General features: G+C 45.7%; 1 protein-coding gene across 1 annotated transcript in view; it reads right to left on the bottom strand.

Moving 5' to 3' along the window:
• Positions 1-11,692: 11,692 nt before the first annotated feature.
• LOC130114331 (CD81 antigen-like) overlaps positions 11,693-12,325 on the bottom strand; it is a 16,426-nt gene continuing 15,793 nt past the window's right edge. Inside the window, exon 8 of the mRNA XM_056282183.1 lies at positions 11,693-12,325. This exon is cut by the window's right edge and continues 133 nt beyond it. The gene's annotated coding sequence lies outside the window, so the exon portion shown is untranslated.

Here is a 12,325-nt window from a genome sequence, read left to right on the forward strand (position 1 = left end):
TACCATCACGGCTCAGGGATCCCAATGATGGCCCACTTGATCTGAAGACTGCAGCTTCTTAATTAGCCATGTGATGTCAACTGATGCTGTATTTAAAAAATGGGAGTCTCATGAAGAATCCCAAAAGTCACCACCCTCATACTGATTGCTCAGACCCTGTATAGGATGACAAACAGGTGCACACACACACACGCCCACAAACACACGCGCGCGCGCACACACACACACACACACGTTTTCCAGTAGAAAAACCATGGCTATGTAGAAAAAGATGACTCAGAAAGAAAGGTATTGAACAACAAGGTGTGTGTGAACAGAGAGAGAAAAAGCTTTATTTGCAGATTATCCAGATTATCCATATATCTGTCTGTACACGCACGCACACACACACACACACACACACACACACACACACACACACACACACACACACACACACAAACACATACACATTTTCAACAAAAAACTCGGTGCAATATGTATCATATCAAGTATAATAAAACTTGAAATTAGATGTTTTGTATTTGCTTTTCAGCCAACCAGATTCCGTGGTGGATGTTCGGGTAAAGAACGTGGACTCAGTGCACTCATGCATTTTTAATTATGTTTCCCTTTAATCGGCAGCGCTCCGAACGTATTCAACTGAGCGCTCTTATCAAAAGAGCGATTGTGTTGTTGCGTCTGATAGTCATTGCTCCCACTTCAAAACGTATCTGGTGTCTCCAGCTTATAGAAACAAACAAACAACAAAAAAGTTAACCGTATAGATCTTTTTTAAAAACCCACATCACGGCTCAATTCAGAGTTACAGCTGAGGAGCAGAGCTCAGGCTTGAGGCCGTTGACTCAGAGCAGTGCGTGTCTGTAGACGTGCATGTCTGTGTGTCATTGTCTGTGCTGAGGTAATAAGGGTGGAAAAGCAGACAGACAGAGGGAGAGTGACATCATCACTGCTGCTTTGCAGGTGTGTCTGTGTATACTGTACTGTATATGATGAGCCAAATGCCCATCTGTGGGCAGCAAATGGCTTCGGCAAATAAACTGAAACATGACAAAATGGAAAGGATACGATAAGATGAAAACAATCAAATAACACAAATATATCGGTGTAGTGTTGGTGGCAGAGTAGAGAGGGGTGTTACTGGCCCGATTATCCCCTCTTTTGCGTAGATATGAATGGCGGTCAAGCCATGATGCAAGAGTCATGATGCAGTTGCAAGGAAAATGCGAATATTTGTGGAGGTGTCATGCATGATTCCGTCATTGCTGCACCTCTTTCCCTACCAGTTTGACTCGATGATCACCCAGTGTAGCCATCACCGATGTGTGGCTACATAGTCCATCCGATCCACTGACGTAAGTTGCATGCATTTAATTTAATCAAAAGTGTTAATCCTTTTCTTTTGCTGGCAGCTAAATTGTTGACTCAAACTGATCCATGAAGAAGTCATTGTCACAAAGCGGACAGACTTGACGAAGGTGTTATTGTGGCCTTCATCTCGCCGATTGTACAGGAATTGGACATGGCTTTTGATTTGCAATAGTCATGAAGACAGTATAGAATATTTTACCCGGTGTCATTACCAAGATGCCTTGCAAAACCTGTACGTATCTGCAGATGGGACACGCTTATCGTACGCTTGACATTTTTACATGGGCCTAACTTCCTGAGAGGAGAATACTAAGCCAGCTGTCAAAAACAAAACAAAAAATTCTTTGACTAGGCGTGGCTCTTGCTATAGGCAGTAGTGGTGCACAATTAAATTTCCGTATATGTTTGCATGTCATCTACACACAATGCAGCAGTGATCACACAATGCGTCAGGTTGAACAAGACTTTCCAGCGTCACTCTGCCACCTTGTGTTTGAATAAAGACAGCCGAATGACCGAACAACCTAGAAATCTTCTCGTTGAATCAGAATCATGTTTATTGGCTGTGTAAGTTTGCACATACGTGGAATATGACTCCAGTTTCGTGGCTCTCACAGTGTACTTAACATAGAATGACAACTCTACAGCACAACAATCTTCAGCTATATACACAAGGCTTGACTATATACAGGTGAAATAAGTGGTGATATGGTGCAATGGTGCAGAGAATATATCAGAATATACCATAGATGTCAGCAGGATACTTACATACGTGCTCAAGGTAGACGGACATGACAGAGCGTACCAGTATACCTACAATGTACAGTACAGTACATACCATCCATCTGCCCATTATCCAAACCGCTTATCCTGCTCTCGGGGTCGCGGGGATGCTGCAGCCTATCCCAGCAGTCATTGGGCGGCAGGCGGGGGGACACCCTGGACAGGCCGCCCGACCATCACAGGGCCATTATGTTGTAAATTTGTTGTAAATTTGCCAAAGTATCTTGAGTGACTGCACAGAAGGAGCTCCTTTCTCACCCAAGCAGCGACAGAAAAAAACTACAAGTAATGTGGCCGGGAGCTGTGCTCGCATTCACCACGGCGGTCCCGCACCAGTGGACGAATGCTTGAATCAGTTTAAAAAGGGAAGAGCAGAAGTTCAGCGCACGCAAACAAATTAACAGTGAATTAACATGCAAACAGCGGTATACTGAAGATTAAAAAAATGCATGGCATATTTTCCATACAAAATGGCTGGAGGATTGGGAGAAAAGGGGGTGTATGTGTTGTTAAAAGGGAGAGTTTATATTTGTATCAAAAACATTAATTCTGGTCCTGTCATTAAAAAAAGGAATCTAATGGGGTCTGGTCCTGAACTGGGGTGCTAACTTGAGCCACGCATGTTGAGTGCAAGGCCTGATCGCAACCGCCGCTTCAGTCAGGAGAGGGGCGGGGCTAGCAATACTGCCAGCCAATCGGAGCGTGGCGGTTCATGACTAATATTAACGGCCGCTTTCATTAGAAGTGGGTGGGGAGCCACGAAAGCCAAACGATTTACAGGGAAACCAAACATACCTTTGAAAAGAACACCACATGGTATGTATTTCATTGACATAGTTACACCAGTTTGTCAGAAAAGTAGGAACGTGCCCTTCCCCCCATCCAAACCTCGTACAGCTGATTGCAGATCGAGATACTTACTCATAGTTGGTGCTAAAAGTCAGAGACAGGAAATTTATTCCAAACCTGGCATCACTGTCTCTGAAATACAGTGAGCAAGTCACAAACCGTGGATTTATTTTGGATACTGATCTCAATTTTGAAATTCACATTACTAATATCACCAGAACAGCGTTCTATCACTTAACATCCATCCATCCATTATCCGAACCGCTTATCCTGCTCCCAGGGTCACGGGGATGCTGGAGCCTATCCCAGCAGTCATTAGGCGGCAGGCGGGGAGACACCCTGGACAGGCCACCAGGCCATCACACAGGGCCGATACACACACACACACACACACACACACACACACACACACGCACACACACACCCAGGAACAATTTAGTACGGCCGATTCACCTGACCTCCATGTCTTTGGACGGTGGGAGGAAACCGGAGCCCCCGGAGGAAACCCACGCAGACACGGGGAGAACATGCAAACTCCACACAGAGGACGACCCTGGACGACCCCCAAGGTTGGACTACCCTGGGGCTCGAACCCAGGACCTTCTTGCTGTGAGGCGACTGCGCTAACCGCTGTGCCGCCCCACTTAAAAAATATATACGTATCAAAACGTAGAGTATTCGTACCTCAAAGTGACTCTGAGAACCTGGTTCATGCATTCAGCTCAAGCAGGTTAGAATACTGTAAGGCTGTATTCGCAGGATCATCCAAACGGTCAGTAAGATGGCTTCAGCGCATTCAAAATGCGGCAGCCAGAGAGCGTCCTTACACATTCACCAACATATGGACATATTACTCCAGCACTGAAAGCACTTCACTGGCTCCCGGTACGACACAGAATCCCTTCCAGAATCCTGCTAAAGTGCTTAATGGTTGGCTCCTCGGTACATTTCTGATTTGCTCACTGGTTAAAACCCGATCGGGCCTCTCAGGTTCATCAGGGCGAGGTTTTCTAGCTGCACCCAGAATTAGATCAAAGTCTGGTGAAGTGTGTGTGTGTGTGTGTGTGTGTGTGTGTGTGTACACAACTGTACCTGTACTTGTACCTGTATGGTAGTACTTGTCTCTTGTGTAGTTGGTTATATGTGCCTATATGAGAGGCACATATAACCAAACAAATACAAACCAAATAAAACACGTTTTTATTTGATTGTGTTGGTGTTTTGAGGGGTTTCAATTGTTGTATGGTGTGTTTAATGTACGTTGTGTGTATGCCTCCTTGATTCAGTTTCTGCATTTTACTCATGCTTTTATTCTTATATTGTTTATGTTACCTATGTTCTCGTGTTTATGCCTGCATTTTATATTTTATCTTTTAATGTAAAGCACATTGAGCTTACTTGTAATGAAATGTGCTAGAGAAATAAAATTGCCATTGCCATGTTTATGAAACTGACACTTAAAAGTTTTTGGTGGTGTAAGTAACGAAGGGCCTGAAATCCCCTTTTTTGTGCTGATTTAGTTTCGTTATTATTTTTCTGTTATTTTCCATTGCGTGGCACAAGCTAAGCAGAAAGGTACATAACCCATCGGATGACCCTCGTCCCCCTTAAGAAGTGACCTCAGGTGCCCACAAGGAAGTGGTAAAATGAAAAAAATGCTAAATTTCACTCTGAAGGATCATGAGTGAACTCGAGCGGGAGGGAACTTTGCTCCACGTGGTTTCTTACTGTTGGAGCTCTACAGCGCTCCCATTGGTCAGGCATGAGCTGAGCACCAGTTCTGCTAAGCTGCTCGACAAACTGTTGTCCGTCCAGCCATCCATCCATTTTCCACACCGCTTATCCTGCTGTCAGGGTCGCGGGGATGCTGGACAGGCCGCCAGGCCATCACAGTGCTCGACAAACTGTTGTTCTTCACGGATTTTTGACGACATTCCTCTTCAATAACAGTTTGAAACAATAAGTCAATTACTTAAGTTGATACATTTTATGCAAAATTATCCAAACATGTCAAACTTTCGAGCAGACGTCATCGACAAAAAGAGCAACTGGCGATGCTAAGTTGGCTAACAAGCTAGCGAAGGAAGAGCACAACAGAGATGCTACCTCCTGAGCCACTCTTGGGCGGCAGTAGCTCAGGAGGGGAAGCAGGTCATCTGGTAACTGCAGGGCTGCCGGTTCGAGCCTCAGCTCCTCCTGGCAAAAAAATGTCAAGTTCTCCCTGAGCAAGACACCTAACCCTTAACTGCTCCCGCTGAGCTGGTTGTTACCTTGAACGATGGACACCGGTGTGGGTGTGGGTGTGGGTGAATGTGAGGCAGTTAATTAATTGTATAGTGCTTTGAGTGGGTGTTGCAGCCTTAAAGGTGCCATATAAAATGCAGTCCAGATAAGTGCTGGAGTGCATAACACATCATCAACAACATTGCCACATATAATCATCAAAGCTGATAAAATTATAATCTGGCTATGATCTAACATATAATTGGTCATAACTCATCGACCACTGAACCAATTATCTGGTCATATCTGATCATGTGCTTGTTTGCATATAAGCAGTAAAACTCATTCTATGTTCACCATACTGCACATGTATCTCCGCCTGTCATGGGATATGACATCCCTTCCCTTACCAGTGGACTACACGTAATTACATACAGTACTCACGCCCTGCCATACACACCTCACATAACCGTGTGATAGCCTCTTCCACAAAAAAACATTAACGCCTGAACCCCTCCTCCCGTTCTTGGGCTCACAGTGCAGAGTTTATATTTGTGGTGAGATTATGTTTGTAGTTGCTTACACAGTTACAAAGGACCATCCCAAATGATGTTGCATAACACAAAAACTTGCCCCCTGCGGCTCTTGAAATGGTTCCTCTTGGATATGAAGGACTCCGGTGCAAACACGAATGCAGACAACCCTGCCTCAGCCTGCCATACCCCTTTACCATTAGCCTTCCCACTACTGGAGTCCTTTTAACTTCTTAGAGGCACCCATCCCATGCACCTCATGTACCTGGTGTGTGTGTGACCCATTCACTTACCCACTCAGTTACCCATTTAGCAGGCTGGAGATTCTCCACTAGGGGGAGCTGACCAAATGCACAGTGCTATGGAAGAGTGGTGCAGTGTATAAATGAATGTGCCAAGCCATGTCAAGTCACTTTTATTTGTATAGCCCAATATGACAAATTACAACAACAGGATGCAACACAACATCCTCGTTATTTTATTGTCTCTGTATACCTGTGAGGGCAATTTTTTATTTTATTTTATTTTATTTTTTACATGGTGACGCTGGTCGCGTGGCTCGGGTCCTGGGCTGTGCCGGTGGCATCTGGACACTGCCTGGCATCCTCCTCATCATAGTCTTCATATATTTTATAATTCCATTATAATTCTGTTATCCTCTTTCAATGTCGTATTCTGTAACTTGTGTAAACACAACATCCATTGCACATTGTCCGTCTTGGGAGCGAGAGCCCTCCTGTGCTGCTCTCCCTGAGGTTTCTTCCCATTTTTTCTCCCTGTTAAATATATATATATATTTTTAGGGAGTTGTTCCTTATCTGATGCGAGGGTCTAAGGACAGGATAATGTGTTGCTGTAAAGCCCCTTGAAGCAAATTTGTAATATTGGGCTGTACAAATAAAATTGACTTGACTTAAAGTTCTTATGTAACAGAACAAAGGTAGCGTTATAAGGTGTCTTCTCCATTTGAACAAATAAAGGCCCGCCGCCCAGTGACTGCTGGGATAGGCATCCCCGCGACCCTGAGAGCAGGATAAGCGGTTTGGATAATGGATGAATTAATGTTAACTGTTAGCTGATAGCAGAGGAATGTATGGGAGACTCACTGAGTGTAGCAAGTCTGCACCCAGTTACTGGAGAAGTGGCCTTGGCGGGATGTTAGCTGGAAGACTTGAGATAAAGAGGGGAAGAACAGACAATTGCCCTGTAAGAGACACTGTACTGCACCAATTGGGGCGCACTTAAGTATCTAGGCTTGTGTGTCTGTTCGTGAGCCTATATCAAAGGCTCGTTCCTCATTTAGTGTCAGAGTGGAATTAAATAATTGCCACGACATACCATGTTTTTGTTTCACCTGTCTGTTTTCTCTTTTCATCTTTACCTACTTTTCTATGCAAAAGCACATACTGTTGCATCATAATGTGCTTCACATATAAGGTTTTGATTGCTGTAGATACGCCTTACCACACACCTCCCCTTCACAGCCGCTCAGCCGTCACCTTCTTGCAGGTTTCCAGTTCCTGGTCGGGGCTGAACCCACTTGTGGCCACTATATTCTTTGCTTGATTACTGTTTAGTGCTTTGACTCGTAGTGTAAGCAAAATGTACAACAGAGGAAACTTGTTTGCATCATTAAACAGGTGATTGTGCAAAGTGTTTAACATAAAGTGTTCATTATTTCAAGGGAAGTATTTTCCCGTTATTATATGAGGGACAACATCCATCCATCCATCCATTATCCAAGCCGCTTATCCTGCTCTCAGGGTCGCGGGGATGCTGGAGCCTATCCCAGCAGACACCCTGGACAGGCCGCCATGCCATCACAGGGCCGACACACACACACACACACACACACACACACATTCCCACCTAGGGACAATTTAGTACGGCTGACTCACCTGACCTGCATGTCTTTGGACTGTGGGAGGGACAACATAACATTATGAAAATATGTGAATAAGAACAGGGAAGAGGAAGCCCTCCTTTGCACTCAGTGTGTCTGTGTTGATGGGATTGTAATCACATAAAACTGGTATAACTGCACCAATGGGGCACTGAGGATGAAGTGGAGTCTCACTGCAGTTGCATTTGCTATCCACATCAAACATTAAAGCGGAAATAATTCGAGGCCCTCACGTTCACTGGCGCATGTATGCAGACACCAGGCGGACGGATGACTGGCAGCAGCCACATCAAAACATAATAAAGTTCCCTGCTGAGACACAACAGGTTTGATTAACACAATTTGTTATTGACATTTCTTGGAGATACAATAATCTTCATTTCATCTGATTTTGCATATGGTCACCGTAACTTGTCCCTTTACCCAAGTTGTCAGTCATTTTGTGGGCATTGCCTAGCTGTGTTGGTAAGTTCAAGCGTTAGCTATTATTCTTACATTTTCCAATGCTCAGTTTCTGATTAAGTTATGATAAAGAAAAACAGACATGGTTTCATTTTAGTTATAATTTATTTTGACGCTTGTGACAGAATTTCTCCATAAGCGTTACAGTCATAAAGATCAACAGCATCCACATAATGGTGGCACCAAGGACTGAGAAGAGAACAGCTGCATAAAACTGCTCCAACCTCTGCAGCTGCCCAAGGTACACCAACTGTCTAAGAGGCTTCTTACCCCATTTCTAAAATTTCTAGACCAGGAGGCACCGTCTCCTCAGATCACGCCGGAGACATCCATCTCGCCAGGGTAGACGCTCTGAATGAATCTGCCCCCAGCCACTATGAGAGGCCTTTACCCCCTCACCACCCCAGCTCCCTAACCCAGTCAACTGAGGGCCCAGGCAGGTGGTCCCAAGAGCAGTAAAGAGGACCGGAGGAACAGAATCAATAAGAAGCAGGATGTTGTGAAGGTCGCGGTGTCCGAACAACACGCTCAGCTATGGAGATGGCGCAGAGCTTCAAGGAAAAGAGGATGATCGAAGGTGAAATGGAAAACCAACAGCTCGAAGCCCACATGTCCATCCAGGAAAGAAAGCAGTTGATCGTGGCCAAAGAGGAGGCCTGCAAGACCAAGGGAAAGGGAGCTGCCAAATAACTCCACCCAGTTTCCCATGGCAGTGCATGGTCAAGAAAGGACTGGCCTCCCCCTCAACCCTCCTTTCTCCAGTATCATCCAAACCCCAAAATACTGCTCCTGCCATCTCCAAACCACAGGAAGAGATCAAGGCCATACCAGACATGAACCTTGAGACAGACGGGAAGCTGGATAAACTGGAATCCTTCCTGGGCAAGCTCAACAGTAAAGTATCCGGGCTACCAGAGGCGACTATCACAGTGACAGAGCAAAACGTTAAAGAAGTGATGAGTCTTGAAGACAAGACGTTCTCCAAGTTTTACCGCCATGTGGGGGACCTTCCCACCATCAACAGCAAGATGGAGATAGACGATGACTTTGATGGCCCTCAGATACCAAAACTGACTGGGAGGCCGATATGGTGCTGGACCAGGTGTCGGAGGCACCAGCTGATAGGCAGGCGGAGTTGATGGAGTGGGCTGGGGCTGATACACCGGTTGTGGATGATGGCTCAGCTGGTACAGCAGCGGTTGACATGCTGGCTGTGCGGGGATGACTGGTGGAGGCTGATACAGTCGGTATGGCCGGTGGCATGTTGCATACATTGCCTCCGCTGGCGATGACACAGGCTGATTTGGCTGGTAGGCAGGCTAATACCCTGGTGTTGTGATTTTGGGCAATACAAATAAACTTGACACCATTTGTTGGCCTATGTGACCCACTTGTTTGCCTGGCAGTTAGACTGCTCCATGAACATACTCGTCATGGTGGGGACTGGCGGCCTAGAAACTGCTCCAAACAGCAGTATGGACGTCACTGTTCGGGGTAGGGATTGAGTCACTAGGCTGCTCTGTTGCCTTTGGCCTGGCGTACAGGCTGTTGTTGCTTGAGGCTATAAGGCTGCTGTTGTTGTGCACAGCAGCAGTGTTGGCGGTAGCTTGTGAGGCTGGGTGGGCGTTCCTAGCTGGAGGGATAACAGCTGCTGTAGAGAAACATGGCTGTCTGTTTGGGAGTTCAACAAAGGTGAGTGGTTCGACGGGGCACCCAGACTGGGATATGATGATTTCTGTGGCGCAGGAGAATTAGGTCCACCTGCGCTCAAGCTGTACTCTGTTAGGCGCTGACTACGGCAGCTCTGCTCTGAGGGGGCTGGCGATTGGGGCCCCATACACATGTTCAGCTGGCTGGGCAGGTTATTAGCATACGATGCTATGTTCTGTTGACTCGCCTTGTCAACTGCCCCTGGCAAGGAGAGACGGGGAGGGGGCCCGAGCACGGTGTATAGCTGGTCACCTATAGCGGCAAACTTGGTCTGCAAGCTGAGTGACCGCAGCTGCTGTGCGCTGGCGCTCTCGCTGTCGTCATTGAGAGGGGCAGTATAAGGCATGAGGGACTGTGGTAAGCTGACCATATAGCCTTGCAGGTGTGCTGGAAGCTGTCGTGGCCTCCCTCCTCCTTGTGTCCCGCTTTTGGCTGCTGCTATTCTGTGTGCTGCTATGGCGCTGTCGTGGGTCAAGTACATCCGGCTCGAAGGACCAATATTGGGGATAATGTGTTTTGGATAACTTGTAAACTCCGGTCAGGGAGTAGACGCAGACACAAGGAACAGTTCCGGTTGTTTATATAAGGTTGCACAATCAAGGGTTGAACACATCCATGAGCAAATAATGTAGAGTGAACAGAAGAACGACTGAATGGTTTGTTCTTCACGGACGCATTCTCCGTTCACGAGGGACAGCCACGCTCACCAAGTTCATAACGTCACGTAACCCCAGTCTGCCTAACTAGGACCCTACTGAACTGCCGGAGCTGGCCAAAGTGCCTGGCTGAAATGCAATAGCCCAATATTCCAAACGAAAGGGGAATTTACAACAGTCATAAAGATCGACGGCATCCAAATAGTGGTGGCACCAGGGGCTGAGATGAGAACAGCGGCGTAAAACTGCTCCATCCTCTGCAGCTGCCCAAGGTACGACAGCTGTCTAAGAGACTTCTTACTAAAGTTGATTTGCTTGTCTACTCTGATTTATATAATTATAAAATGAATACTTTTTTTGGTTTTTGGGTTTGTTTGTTTGTTTGTTGTTTTTTTTTGGGGGTGGGGGCTGCTGGTCAGACTAAGTAGACGATTTTAAGACATTACATTGGTCGCTGGGAATATATGATGGACAGCTACGTATTTTGACATTCTAATAAGACCGGGTATTTAATCAGTTAATCAAGAAAATGGTCAACAGACTAGTCGATAATGAAAGTAAGCATTAGTTGCAGCTCCGGTTACTGTAATGAATATAGCCTGCTTAGCAGACACATTGTGTGAGGAATTAACACATGGGGTCAGGGGTGTAGCACAAAATTCTGGGCCCTGTACATAAGCAGTCTCTGTGGGCCCCTTTCCTCTTTAACTAGTTAGCTATCATAGCTTTCCTCTTTAGCTAGTTAGCTAGCCACCTTTCTTTTAAAAGCTCCTAGCTCACCGTTCTTTTGGAAGAAATTACTCAACAGCTGTTTTCCCTCACTTTGCCTTCCCTCCCTTTCCTTTTTTCTTTTCTTTTCTGGAACCCAAGTTTTGCTTTCTTTGAGAAAGACATGACTCTGTGCGTGTGCTTGTGTCAGCAGTCACTCGCGACAGGACTAGATGAGCTGCATTGAGAGATGCTCGTGAGGGGAGGACTAAACCATTTTGCACCTTCTGTAAGGGGTGAGCGGGGCCTCAGAGAGCCTCCACTATTTTCTTTAAGTCCCTCAACCAATATTGAGCCAATTTTAACTGAAGTTATGACACTAATTAGTTAGAAATAAAAATTTGCAAACCAAAACAAACTTTTAATTCCAGGCTTCCTGAGCCCCCCCCCCCTTCTGGGCCCTGGTAGCCCCCCCCCCCACTACGATGCCGCTGCATGGGGTGATGTGCATTTTGTGCAGGACAGCGCAGTCCTATCTCAGTGTGGACGTCACAGACATATGATCATGTGATCCAGCTAAGTCACAGCCCAGATGGAGAGACACATGTTGATGTCAGGTGTGAAGGGGGCCATGCACACTGTAAACTACCATCCCCTTGCCCAATATGCCCTTCTGATAATTACTGGCATACAATAACCTGCACAACTGAAACCCTTCTGATTAAATTACACAAAATTGGTATACTGTATGGCGATCCATCGCAAACAATTGACTAAGCGGTATTAAAATATGCTGAATATATATATATATACACAAGTTTATACACCCTCAAAAAGAGAAATGCCTTCTTACGTGGTATCAGTGCCTCCCGGTCAATGACGTTGGAGACACATTTCACAATATATAACAAACTCAAGTTCTGTATGAAACACATGGAGGACCTGTTTGAAACAAACTATTGCAGACTATGTAACAAAGGCAAACACACTTGCATGTAATATTATAATATCATTAGGATTAGCTTCATCAAAAAAAAAAGAAGAAAAAACTGATATAGCTCTATTCACTATCCTCTAACTTGAAATTTCCATTGCGCTGTAATATATTCATGAGGAAGGTGAACTAC

The sequence above is a fragment of the Lampris incognitus genome, chromosome 6 (genome assembly GCF_029633865.1).
Source record: "Lampris incognitus isolate fLamInc1 chromosome 6, fLamInc1.hap2, whole genome shotgun sequence".
Classification (NCBI taxonomy): Eukaryota; Metazoa; Chordata; class Actinopteri; order Lampriformes; family Lampridae; genus Lampris; species Lampris incognitus.